This window comes from Triticum urartu, chromosome 7 (genome assembly GCF_003073215.2).
Source record: "Triticum urartu cultivar G1812 chromosome 7, Tu2.1, whole genome shotgun sequence".
NCBI lineage: Eukaryota > Viridiplantae > Streptophyta > Magnoliopsida > Poales > Poaceae > Triticum > Triticum urartu.
In genome coordinates this window covers 658320420-658334378 of record NC_053028.1, presented here as the reverse complement: position 1 = coordinate 658334378, position 13959 = coordinate 658320420, and positions in this window count along the sequence as shown.

The window sequence follows — 13959 nt, the reverse complement described above, 5'->3', positions numbered from 1 at the left end:
AACTCTATATTTGGAAGTAGTGAAATCCTGCAATGCTTACCATGTGTACATACCTATATTCGCCCTTCAGCAATCAATGGCTAGAATAATATCCTCACAAAATTTTTGCCCACAGAACACGAGTATATAACAATGCATGGTCTGTTAGTTACCTTGAAGAATTTGTTTGTGAGGACAGAACATGATTACATAACATGCATGACATGGTAGTTTCCTGTGAAGAATCGATTGCGAGATAACATGAGTATAACCATGCATGGCACTTCTATATTTTCGAACCCAATATACATTTCCCTGTATTTTCCTCCCAGGTCCAATAGGGACATATCAATGCTGTTTCTTGCATTATCCTACTCATACTCTGAACAATGCTGATCTTACATTAACAATGCCTGTCCTTTTTGATATGATGCAGTGTCCCCACAGTTACTGCCCTTTGTAATCACACCACCTTTGCCAAAAACAGGGAAGCACAACTGGTTCCTCACTCGATCTGACGATGGCAAAAGACTGATGATCATTCGGACACATGAACCAGAAAAGTTATATTGCAAAAACCCCACTGTATACAAGCACCGTGTAATACGTGAGTATCCGGACAGTGGCTGTTACATCTATGAGCAGGATACCAACTTGTTGGGCCGTGTAGGATCTTTTAGTTGGAGGCGGGTAAACAGCCTTGGTTCACACTCTCTGTTTCTCGGACTCAATTATCCGATTAACCAGGAGATCACCGTTGGCAAGGACCTTGATGGCAGAGAGGCTCTGTTTTCTATGGAAAACTGTGTCTACACGGCGAGCCCTAGGAGTTCAGGAGCAAACTCCCCTGATTGTCAACGATACAGCCTGCAGCCAAAAGAAGGTGAGAATGACAAAGGCATCCGGATTAACTTTGATCCTTGGATGTCTCAATTACGACAGGCAGTGATGTGGTTTGAGCCTTCAGGTTGATAGGTAATTGGGCTGTCGCATCGAAAGGGTGGAGTACTGGTGTCTCTGGATCACTGGTCGCTGAAGCGGGGCTGCAAATTATGTTGGTGTTGGATCATCTCTTCGAATGACTTTGTTGTCTTTGCTGCTGGTTCTGGATGGGTAGTTCTTTCTTTTGTTATGCATATTCCTTGTCATTTGGTCATCCTCGTCTATGTCACTCTTACTATGTAATAGTTGCTTATGTTTAGAATGTCATTCTCGTCTGGATCACGAGAGTCTGAGCGCTGCAGATGGGTGCGTTTTGGTGGTGTAGCAAGACTTCTTATGAACTATCATGTCTTGTTGTTTATGTCAGTAGTAGTCATTAGTCAGTGTTTGAATGTTGTATATATCGTTGTTTCGAACTGTTTATTGTCTCAAACTACTGGTGGGCTAAATGAGGGCATCACCATTCTCCAGTGTTCAGAGTATATCTCCTTTTTTCAAGTTATATAATTTGAGCTCAGTGTCTTTTCGATGATGTACACTTGTTTGGGCCAGTGAGGTGTCGTTGAATATGGGCTGAGTAGTAATGCAATGCCAAACAGGTCAATTATGACTCTCAGGCCGGGCTCTCAAAATATCCTGAAAAAAGGCCAGGCTCTCCAAAAAAGAATGAATAAGGACTCTTAAGCCGACATGTGGGCGCCACCGGTGTTTTCGTGCGCGCAAGAGCATATTGGCGCGTGCTCCAAATTCATGCTACCTTTTCATCCATAGTCTCCCGCCCCTCCCCCACCTTTGGAATCTCGATTCCTACTCCAGTTCCCCCAAATCCGCCTCCTGCACTCCCTGTACTCAAGCGCACTATCATGTCGCCGGTCAACGCGGATCTCCGAGCCGGAGATCCTGAGGTCTGTCCTGCCTTCGGTCGCTGCGTGCTGTCGCTCAACAGTGGCATGGCGGTGCTTGACGACCAGTTTGCCGGCAAAGTGCTGATGGTAACCATCAACAGCGACCGGCCTCCCGTCTCACCGGATGACCTTGTCAAAGCTCTTGGCATTGTGCACGGCATCCAAATAAGTGACTTGCTTGTCGAAGTATGTCCGCCACCGGCTGATTTCTTCGTCAGGTTCTGGACAACTTTCGACTGCAGTTGTGTGTTCGAATCTTCCCGGCGTTTGTTCTGCGATGGCGCGCTGGTGAGCTTTGATCGGTGGCACCCAGGATGGGGCTCGGTGCCCTCTAAGCTTGAGTTTTTTTAACAAAGCTTACCTTCCACGGCATGCCTCGACGTGCTTGGAACAGGGAGTCCATGAACGAACTTATCAACGACCTTGGAGGTGAGCTCGTAAGTATGTTTGTTCCTCCAGACAGCTGGGCTCTGACGGTTATGGCACGGATGAAGAAGCCGTCCACTATACTGACGGTGATTGGTGTTGAGATACCGGTGCAGGAACAAGGGTTGTACTATTCGTCGCCACCAAGGCCGCCGCAGACCACGTTAGGGATGTACCTGTATCGAGTGTTCGTGCATGTCGAAGAAGTGGTCAATCCATCAATCGAAGTCCTGCCGCCGCCGCTGGTGCCAGGGTCCATCGACGATGTCCATTACAGGAGTCAACGTCAGACTTTCCCCGTGTTGCTCGGAACGATGGATGGCACAGGGCCTACTCCATCGCGCGGCGGAGGCCACTGCTTCTGTGGGAGAAGAGGCAGGGCTGGCTGCCTGGATGTGCTCTAATTTGAGGTAACAACTGAATCTTGTCAGATACTAGTTAAATCCGAGCTATGGGTGTGAAGCACTGATATGCCAGTACATTTGATTGTGACCTGTTCTAATTTTTACCTGAACTTTTTTTAGAAAGGGCTATACGTCAACTTAATGTGCTAGGAGAACTTATTGTGTTGTCTGTCTGTTTTCTTTGCACAACATTCAAGATATTTCCTCGTCATTGATAAAGACGATGAACCGTTATGTACGACTTCGTTGGTTTCAACATAGCCCTGCCCGTGGAGATCCACTGCTTCCATCCTGATTGTGCCGCCTGCGTGAATTTTTTGTATGCAAGTTCAGTGTGCTGTGATGTTCTATATGATTGTGTCAACTATATAAGTTTTTACTGAGCATCAGCAATGCATATGGCTGAAAGATGTATTTACGAGCATCGGCCGATGGGTCTCTCTCTCTCTCACACACACACACACACACGCGCGCGCGCGCACACGCACAAGTGGGACCCATTGAATTATCTATTTGCTCGTGACAGCTTTTAATTAGGTTCCACTATAATCTAACTTTTTTCTTAAGTTATTAATTGAGCTCAGTGACTTCAAAAAGTTGTACAGAAGCCTTGTTTGGGCCTTTTCGGCGTCGCTGAATGTGGGCTGAGTAACCATGTTAGGTTGTACTGTACTACACAGGCCTTTTCACTATTTTTTTAAATAATACATTTTTTATTAATTTTCATAAATATTACGCTGGGTAAATTTTTTTCAAAAATAATACACCGTCGGCCCGCTGCAGGCCGACTGGGCCTAGTCGGCCCACAACAGGCCGATTGGATTTCAGTCGGCCTACAGCTGGCCGACTGGCCCTTGTCGGCCCACTGTGGGCTGATTGGGTCCTGTCAGCCCACTGTGGGCCGACTGGAGCTAATTGGCTCGTTGTGGGCTAATTGTTTTTGCAAAAGTGTTAATCATGTATTTAAAAAATATGTGTATTGTGACCTCCTCCGCTCGCTGTGGGCCCACTGTTGACTAAAAAATATGTTTTTAAAAAGTGTTAATCATGTATTTAAAAATTGTTAAATGTGTGTATAAAAATGTTCCTTATCTATACAAATTTTTTTAAATGTGTGTATAAAAATAGCTTTTTTTTCAATATCAGCAGTGCAACTGGGCCGACAGTTGTACACAATATCCGGGTCAACTTGTTATTCTCCACGCCGCTGGGCTGCAAACTTTCCTAAGAGGTATGCATTAGGCTTAACAAGAAAATGGACTTTAAGAAATAATAAATGGGATGTAATTATAATATCTGTACAGTTACTATACACCAAACACGTAATTAGTTTGAAAAATATATTACTTTTGGAATTTGAAAATTTTAATTTCATTACTTGTTGTGCGCGCAATATTTCATTGGATTTTAACGTAATACAACTTTATTTTGAAATTATATTTAACCTGACTAGAAATTTCGGATAAAAATATTTCGGATCCCATCAAAATGTGGGATTTTTTTTGAATTCTGTTTTGAGTGGTTGTTTGAAATTATTAATCGTTATCCTAGCTAGAAGTTGGGTTGAACTTTTAACAAACTGTAAATGGGCTGTAGTAAATTTAATTAGAATTAAAAAAATGGGCTATACATTCTTACAAATCGCAAATGGGCTATATGTTCTCTGCCAAATCCGAGCTGTGGGCCTACTATGTTGACGCGTACCAAGGGCTTTGTCAACTTAGTCAATATAAACGATTCTAGCTGCAGTGATCGTACGATGTCCATCCAACGGCCGTAGTTGTTCTTCAACCTCTGGTCTTCTTGCTCCAGCCGCCCAAAGCAGCGCCGGTCGTGTCGTGTGCTCCTGCTTCCCGTGGCCGGCTGTGATGCCGCGGAGGCCTCACCGCCCCGTACTACTCCCACCGCTGGCCAGGCCATCCCTCTACTCACCCACACCCTCTTTTATTCTGCGGCGACGGCAGCCTCACACCGTAGCCGAACCAGTGAACCCTCGTACTCCTTTCCGCGCGGGCTTCTACTGCTGCGTATTCCCCGGCTCCGCGTCGTCCCCTTCCTAGGCCTCGCCGTCGTCCAGACCACCGCCCTGGTGCTCACGGCACAGCGTGGTCAATGTGGTCAACGATCGACTTCCATCGGAAGAGTACTGTACGTGGAGAGGCTGACAGCTGGGTCCACGGCAGCCGCAAGGAAGTGCCTCCTTATTACGCGCAAAATAATTATTCCTCCACCTGACAGCGGGGACCCACCGGACGGGCCACCGTATTTCATGAAAAAAATGATTCGCCCCCTGACTGCTGGGACCCACGAGCTACATCTTCGCACGCAAGGAAGTGCGTCCAAAAAAACGATTCGCCCCCCCGACTGCTGGGACCCACCAGCCCCCCGACTGCTGGGACCCACCAGCTACACCTTCGCACACAAGGAAGTGTGTCCAGGCAAAAAAAAAACGATTCGCACCCTGACTGCTGGGACCCACCAACTACATCTTCGCAGGCAAGGAAGTGCCTGATAGTCGGGACCCACCTGGTCGAAGCGTACGTAGCGTTGTCATTCTGATCGCGAACGTGTACGTACATACTGGTCGATGTAGAGGCGCGCACGTGTCGTAGTAGAGGTGCGCACGTGTCGTAATAGAGGCGCGCATGTAGCATGTACACGTACGTACAACGTCCAGGGTGCAAGAAAGAAAATACGGCCACGTATGTGTACATACGGTCTCGAACGCCTACTCACGCATACGTACGGCCAGGGCTCGTGTACATGGCTGGGTCGGAACGGAGAAACAGCGTCGTCGTCGTGTTCATGGGGAGGGAACGGAATGCGTCGTGTTCATGGGGAGGCAACGGAATGCGTCATGTTCATCAGGAGGGCTTGGACGGAACAGGCGATGGAAACGAGGCCCGGCGTACCACAGAATGGAGGAAATGGCCTTGTGTTCGACCGGCCACATTCAAAAAGGGATCCTGTTCATCGGGAGGGGTCTGGCGTACCGCAAAATGGAGGAAACAGACCTCCTATGGTCGAAATGGGGGTCCTGTTGATCGGGAGGGGTGTGGCGTACCGCAAAACGGACGAAACGGACTTGTGTTGGAGCGCTACGGTCGAAACGGGGGTCCTGTTCATCAGGAGGGGTGTGGCGTACCGCAAAACGGGACTCCACGGGATACTGTTCATCTCCACCGTCGACCTCCTCCAGCCTCCACGGGCTCCTGTTCATCCAGCCTCCACGGGTTCCTATTCATCCAGCCTCCATCGCGCGCTACTCCACCGGCTACTGTTCAACCACCCCTCCACCGTCTACTGTTCATCCAGCCCTCCACACCACGGGGTCCTGTTCAACCACCCCTCCACGGGCACCTCTCTACCGTCTACTGTTCATCCAGCCCTCCACACCACGGGGTCCTGTTCAACCACCCCTCCACCATCTACTGTTCATCCAGCCCTCCACAACATGGGGTCCTGTTCATCCACCCCTCCACGAGCACCCCTCCACCGTCTACTGTTCGTCCAGCCCTCCACCACACCATGGGGTCCTGTTCATCCAGAGGCAACGCCACCGCTCACTGTTCATCCAAACCCCCCGCAACGCTCACTGTTCATCCCATCGATCGGCTTCAATTAGCAGCAGTAGCTAAGGAATCGCTCGATCGGGTTCAGTTAACAGCCATCGATCGATCGCTCGGGTTCAGTAACGCGTAGCCTGCAGTGCAATCGCTCGGGTTGTCAGGACCCCGATTCCAAGTCACATCGATCTAGCCGGTAACACCTCATATCACTTTGCGGCCTCACGCACGGTATCCCACGAGTGTCGCCTTACCATGGCCCGGGACCGTTTGCGCCTTTTGGCTCACGTATATGATAGTGTCGCTAGCATCCATATGACAGAGAACCCGGGCCAACATGGCTAGTCATGAACCCAAAGCGGCACAGACCTATGGAGACAGGCATACATGAATCACATCGAGCATGTCGGTCATCAGCGAGTGATTCCGGGCTGTAGCACTAGGCTAACAGGACTCCGGGGAAACCCGGGCTATAGCAGGCTAGGCAGGACTCCGGATGTCACCGCGTGACATTTCCCCGAAGGGACAGACATAGGAACGACGTGAATCACATGCCGGCCAGTCAAATGTCCTGAGCAGTAGTGCTGGGCTAGCAGGACTCCGGTGAACCGGGCTGTAGCGGACTACTATGGCTCGAGGAACACTAGACTACATTTCCCCATAAGAAAGGCTGCCAAGGATAAACAACTAGATTGTCGGATCCCACTCATACCAAGCATTTCAATCATACACACAATATGCCCGATATGAGTACATACAACATGGCATCACAACAAAACTCTACAACTCAAGTACTTTATTTAAAGGCTCCAGAGAGCCATACATAACATGTTCATACAGATAGGGGTCACATGACCCGACACTCAAGTCATACAATCATACAAGCACAAGCAGAAGCAACTAGTCTGAGTACACACACTAGAAAGAAAGAAGGCTTCTCGAAGCCTGTCTATCTACATAGGGCCCCTCCATGGCCAGGATCACCACCTGGGTGGCTAGTCACTCGTCGACATCAAGGTCTACATAAAACCCATCAGAGGGGGCGGTGTTGTCGTCTGAAAACAATAAATAAGCAAACATGAGTACAAGGTACTCAGCAAGTCTTACATCAGAACCTAATATACATGCTCATTCTCAAGAAGGTGGTGGGGTTATTGCAGCAAGCCAGCTTTGACTCTTGGCTAAGCTATCCTACGGAACTCCACTAGTAAAATAGTTTCGCACACGAGTCCACTACTCACCAACACAATAATCCACCGGGGATCCTCCCTCGTCATCCTACGAGAGGGCCATCCTCGGTACTCACACTTATCTTGAGTCTTTTAGTAGTATCCATTAACTTGTCTATGAACTGTATAGGCAACCAAGTAGTCCCTTTACCGCGGACGCGGCTATTCGCATAGTTTTATACCCTGCAGGGGTGTACTTCGTCATACACGCTTTCACCACTTACCGCCGTTTACACGACATGTACTCGGCAACCTTCAAGCGGAGGCCCAACAAGGGTGTCGGCCGTGGCCTACCTAAACACTCAAGTCTCTAGTCCAGGTTCATCGCCTATCCAGGTTCCATCCGCAGGGAGTCCGGCCGAGGTTTCCACATACGGCCCCGAACGATGTGAACAGGGTTCCCGAGACACCAAATGGGTGACTCGGTACACCGTGCCACGGTGTATCTACCGCAACATAGCCCACCCCTAGGGTCAGCGCTACGCACGGCCACCAACACATAACCTACAAACACCAGAAACTATTTCCAACTCCTTGACAGAGTACTAGGGTATTTAAGAAGCCAAGAGGGTCAATCAAGGATCCCAATGCATGGTAGTAGCTGAATCTTAAATCACATATACAGATCTCAGTTCTAAGGAACGACCTCAATGAAACAACCCACCATGTACTCCTACATGGCCTCTCATCGATACCTTTACCAAAACATGTTCCACACATCCCTCACGTTACCGACATAATCATTTCACTCTAGCCCATCACCCAGATGAACCAGACCTGACACAACTCTAAGCATAGCAGGCATAGCAAGGTAGGAATCACATACATGGCTCAATCAACTCCTACACATGCTAGTGGGTTTCATCTAGTTACTGTGGCAGTGACAGGTCATGCAGAGGATAAGGGTTCAACTACCGTAGCACACATCAGTTTGAAACGCGTTGTCTTAATGCAGTAAACAAGAGCAGAAGCGGGAACATGGGATGTATCGGAATGATCAATGGGTTGCTTGCCTGTTGTAGAGGTAGTAGGGTACTGCCCTTCAGACGGATACTCGGGGTTATCCTCGGAGGCAGAACCTACCACGAAAGACACACCGAACATAATCAACACATGGCAATATGCAACAATATGATGCATGCTATGACATGGCAAAATGAAAGTGTCTTGGCCTAATGCAAGCTAAAACAGGAGGGGGTGAACTTATTTGAATCAAAGATTCAAATATTAGCTCATTAAACATGGCCTTATTAGTGCATTACTTTATTCTGCTTAAACAGCAAGGTTAACTTGTTTTGTCATGCATGAAACCATTACAGATGGATAGATTGAATTTTTCTGATCATTTTTCATATATAAATCTTTGCATTTGCAGCTATGGTTGATTTTCTATGATTTTTAGAAGTTTTGACTATTTTCTGGAATTTCCTGTTAAAGAATAAATCCAGTAATTGAATTAATGCGTCAGCACTGCGTCACTGTGACGTCAGCGGGTCAAAGGCGCCAACCTAGGTCAAACCTGACTGGTGGGCCCTCTTTGTCAGTGACTCAACTAGTTAACAGTGTTAAATTAACTCTAATTAACAGTCAGTGGGGCCTGGGCCCACATGTCAGTGAGAGAGAGAGTTAGTTAATGAGGTCATTAACCTCTAACAGAGTGATTAACTCTAAGTTAAACTAATCTAATTTAGTTAGGAGCCGGCCCCACATATCACTGTCTCAGGCGGAGTCAAACTGGGGTCAAACCCCTGGTCAACACGGTCAATCCCGCCGGCGTTGAGTCGCCGGCGAGGCCGAGACGGCGGAGAGCTTTGGAAATCGCCCACAGGCGACCAAATCGACCGCGGTTTGGTCCTGCGCGTAGCTGGGGCTCGCGCGCATCTAGTGGGGCAAGTGGGAGGAGCTGGGCTGGAGCGAGCTCGCCGGAATCGAGCTTGTGGCGGCGGCCGGAGCTCGGCCGTTGGTGGTTTTGCTGCTGCAGCGAGCTAGCGGGGAAACGGACGCTCTAGCGAGGTGCTACGAGGTGCGGCGAGTGCGTTGGGCACCCGCGCCTGACCAAATGGTCACTGGAGTGACGCCAGCGTCGAGCTCGTGCGGTGGCGTGCTACGGTGAGCAAGGGGACGGCGTCTACGGCGATCAAACGAAGTAGAGAAGAAGGGGGTTCGGTGGAGGAGCTCACGACGGTTGCAGAACGCGTCTCAGCGGGCTCGGGGGAGGTCGGACGTCGTCGGGGCGTTGCCGGCGATCTCGGCGGACCGAGGAAGAAGAAGGCGTCGGGGAGGTTCTTGGAGGCATCCGGCGTCGTGTGAGTCGATGAGGAGGTCGAGGACTGCAGCGCGGAGCTAATGGGCTTGTCGGAGAGGCGAGGGGGTGGCTCTGGTGACAACTACGGCGAACGGCGGCGTTGATCGCGCTCGGCCATCGCGGGAGAGGGTGAGGGAGACGAGGGGGAGAGAGGGAGGGAGAGAGGGGGACGTGGGGGTCGGCGTGGCACCCCTAGACGCCTCCAGGGCGTCGGCAGAAGTAGGAGGTGGCCGGCGTGTGGCCGCGGGCGCCGGCCACACGCTCCTCGTCCTCCTGGCGGGAGGAGGAGGATGACTGGCAAGGCCAGTCGACTGGGCCGAGCCAGGTGGGCTGGGCCAGCACAAGTGGGTTTCCCTCTCTCTCTCTCTCTCTCTCTTTTCTGATTTGTTTTCTTTTTCTATTTTTTTCTGCAACTGTTGGGCTTTATTAAAAATACTAAAACGTTTCCAAAAATCCTGAAAATAATTGTGGGCTCTGCTTAGAATATTTCCAACAGCCCACACTTATTTCCAGAATTATTTGAGCATTTAAATTATTTTATAGCATTTAAATGCCCAAAATTAAATACTTATGATTTAATTCAATGACCTTCTGTTGACCTAGAAAATTGTGCACCAATTTTGCCAGAGGTTCTAACCCAAGGCAAAGAGAGTGAACTTTTTAGAAGGGCATTTCAGGTTCATTGAAAATAATTTTAGTAAACCTAGTTGTTTCCAGGGGGGTGCCGGGGGTTCTCTCTTCCCCATTTCAAATTTAAGAGGAATTTAAACATGATGCACACTCTAATGCTTGAACTAACTAGGGTGTGACAACTCACCCCCACCCAAAAGAACCTCGTCCCGAGATTTAGGATCCTCCGGGAAGAAGGTGGGGTACTCGAGTCGAAGACGATCCTCCCTTTCCCAAGTGGCTTCTTTCTCGGAATGGTGTGACCATTGAACCTTGAGAAACTTGATGTTATGGCGTCGAGTGGTACGCTCGGCTTGATCAAGGATACGAACGGGATATTCCCGATATGAGAGGTTATCTTGTAGATCAAGCGTTTCGTGGTCCACTCCACGGATAGGATCCGCGAAGCAACGCCTGAGTTGAGAAACGTGGAAGACATCGTGAACTCTGGAAAGATGCGAAGGTAGTTCCAATTGGTAGGCAACTTCTCCTTGTTTGGCAAGAATGCGAAAGGGTCCAATGTAACGAGGAGCCAATTTGCCTTTGATACCGAAACGATGGGTTCCCTTTAACGGAGTAACCCGAAGGTAGGCCTTCTCGCCGACTTCATAAGTTATAGACTTATGTTTACGATCATATTGACTCTTTTGACGAGATTGGGCTGTTTTCAATTTCTCACGAATAACGCGAACCTGCTCTTCTGCTTCCTGAATCATATCCGGGCCAAAGAGTTGTCTTTCTCCGGTTTCTGACCAGTTAAGAGGCGTTCGACATTTTCGTCCATAGAGAACTTCAAAAGGAGCCTTGCCCAAACTAACTTGATAACTATTGTTGTAAGCAAACTTCGCGAATGGAAGGCATTTCTCCCAACCCATTCCGAACAAGATGACAGAGGCTCGGAGCATATCTTCCAGAATTTGATTAACTCGTTCTACTTGACCACTTGATTGAGGGTGGAAGGCAGTGCTAAAAGAGAGACGAGTTCCCATAGCATTTTGGAAACTTTCCCAAAATCGAGAGGTGAAGAGACTCCCACGGTCTGAGTTAATTTCCAATGGGACACCATGAAGAGACACTATTCGAGAGATGTATAAATCGGCTAGCTGGCTAGCAGTGATACTCTCACGAACAGGTAGAAAGTGGGCTACTTTGGAAAGTCGGTCGATCACGACGAAGATGGCATTATTCCCTCTCTTGGTCCTGGGAAACCCAGTGATGAAATCCATACTGATTTTATCCCATTTCCACTCGGGAATAGCCAAAGGTTGAAGGGTGCCAGCAGGCCGTTGATGCTCTTCTTTAACACGACGACAAACGTCGCAATTAGCAATGTATTGAGCGATTTCTCTCTTCATCCTAGTCCACCAAAATCTCTGGCGTAGGTCTTGATACATTTTAGTACTACCGGGATGAATGGTGAGAGGGGATTCATGAGCTTCCTTAAGGATCAGCCGCCTCAGGTTTCGTGCCGTTGGAACCACTAGGCGATTGCCAAAGTATACGACACCTTGATCATCAATGGAGAAACAATTCGCGACTCCTTTCTTAATGTTTCTCTTAATACGGGAGATTCCCGGATCTACCTTCTGTGCCTTGATGATCTGATCCGTAAGGGTAGGTTTCTCCACCAGGGTGGATAGGAATCCTCGAGGAACAATGTGAAGATTAAGCTTACGAAATTCCTCATGGAGAAGTGGTTGACTTTGTTGTAGCATCAGGTTGTTACAATAGGACTTACGGCTTAGCGCATCAGCCATGACATTGGCTTTGCCCGGGGTGTAAGTTATTCCTAAGTCGTAATCCGAGATCAACTCGACCCAACGTCTTTGCCTGAGATTCAAATTTGGTTGGGTGAAGATATATTTCAAACTTTGGTGATCGGTGAAGATCTCGCAACGATTACCGAGAAGGTAATGTCGCCAAGTTTTAAGTGCATGGACTACAGCTGCAAGCTCTAGATCATGTGTGGGATAATTTTCCTCATGTGGGTGTAATTGTCGTGAAGCATAGGCAATTACCTGACGATCTTGCATGAGTATGCAACCTAGTCCTTGTCGCGAGGCGTCACAATAGATAATAAAGTCCTTGGAGAAATCTGGTGGTACCAGTACGGGAGCAGATGTCAGGCATCTTTTCAGTTCCTGAAAGCTGAACTCGCACTGTGGAGTCCACTCGAACTTTTTATCTTTCTTGAGGAGTTCAGTTAGAGGTTTAGCAACCTTGGAGAAATTCTCGACGAAGCGACGGCAATAGCTCGCTAAGCCAAGGAAGCTCCGAACTTGCTTGACCGTTTCAGGTGGAGTCCAATCAAGGATGGCTTGAACTCGCTCGGGATTGACAGCAATACCCTTGCCAGAGATTACATGGCCTAGATAGGTCACTTTTGGCAACCAAAATTCACACTTGGAGAATTTGGCATAAAGGCGATGCTCTCGAAGTTTCATCAATACCAGCCTTAGATGTTCGGCATGTTCCTCTTCGTTCTTGGAGTAGATGAGTATGTCATCGAGGTATACTACGACGAATTTATCCAAATACTCCATGAAGACCGAGTTCATTAACTGAGAGAAGGTAGCTGGGGCATTGGTTAAACCGAAGGACATAACGGTGTACTCGTATTGGCCATAACGAGTAACAAAGGACGTTTTGCGAATGTCCCCATTTCTGATTTTGATCTGATGGTAGCCTAACCTCAAATCCATCTTGGAAAAGACTAAGGATCCAGCGAGCTGATCATACAGATCGTTGATCCTGGGAAGCGGATACTTGTTCTTGATGGTGACCAAGTTGACAGGTCGGTAATCTACAACCATTCGATCCGTTCCATCCTTCTTCTTGACGAAGAGGATGGGGAAAGCCCAAGGAGAGGAACTAGGACGGATGAAACCCTTTTTCAAGGACTCATCGAGTTGGTTCTTAAGCTCGGCTAGTTCTAAGGGTGCCATCTTGTAGGGTCTTCTAGAAATTGGAACGGTTCCTGGAACAAGGTCTATCACAAACTCGACATCCCTGTCAGGTGGAACACCTGGCAGTTCTTCTGGAAAGACATCCGGAAAGTCTCGGACTACCGGAACATCTTCAAGGTCTGGAAGGGGGTTGGCATTTAAGGAGTAAAGTTGGCGCTTGGCCACTCGAGTTAAGACATTGACTGTCTTGCCCGATGGGTGAGTAAGTTGAACGGTTCTAGTGGCACAATCAATCTTAGCATAATGAGCTGACATCCAGTCCATACCCAAGATGATGTTTATGTCCGAGGACTTGAGAGCTATTAAGGATGCAAGGAAGACAAGTCTATCGACAAGAATTTCGTTCCCATGGCTTACTGTAGAAGTTTGCCATCTAGAGCCAGGAGTTTGAATTTCCATGGTAGCGGGCATGTCACAGAATGTCGTGTTGTGCAATCGAGCATAGTTCTCGGATATGAATGAATGAGATGCTCCAGTATCGAAAAGAACAGATGCCGGATGGCAGTTAACAAGGAGCGTACCAAGGACGATGTTGGGATCCTCATGAGCCTCCTCGGCTGAAACATAG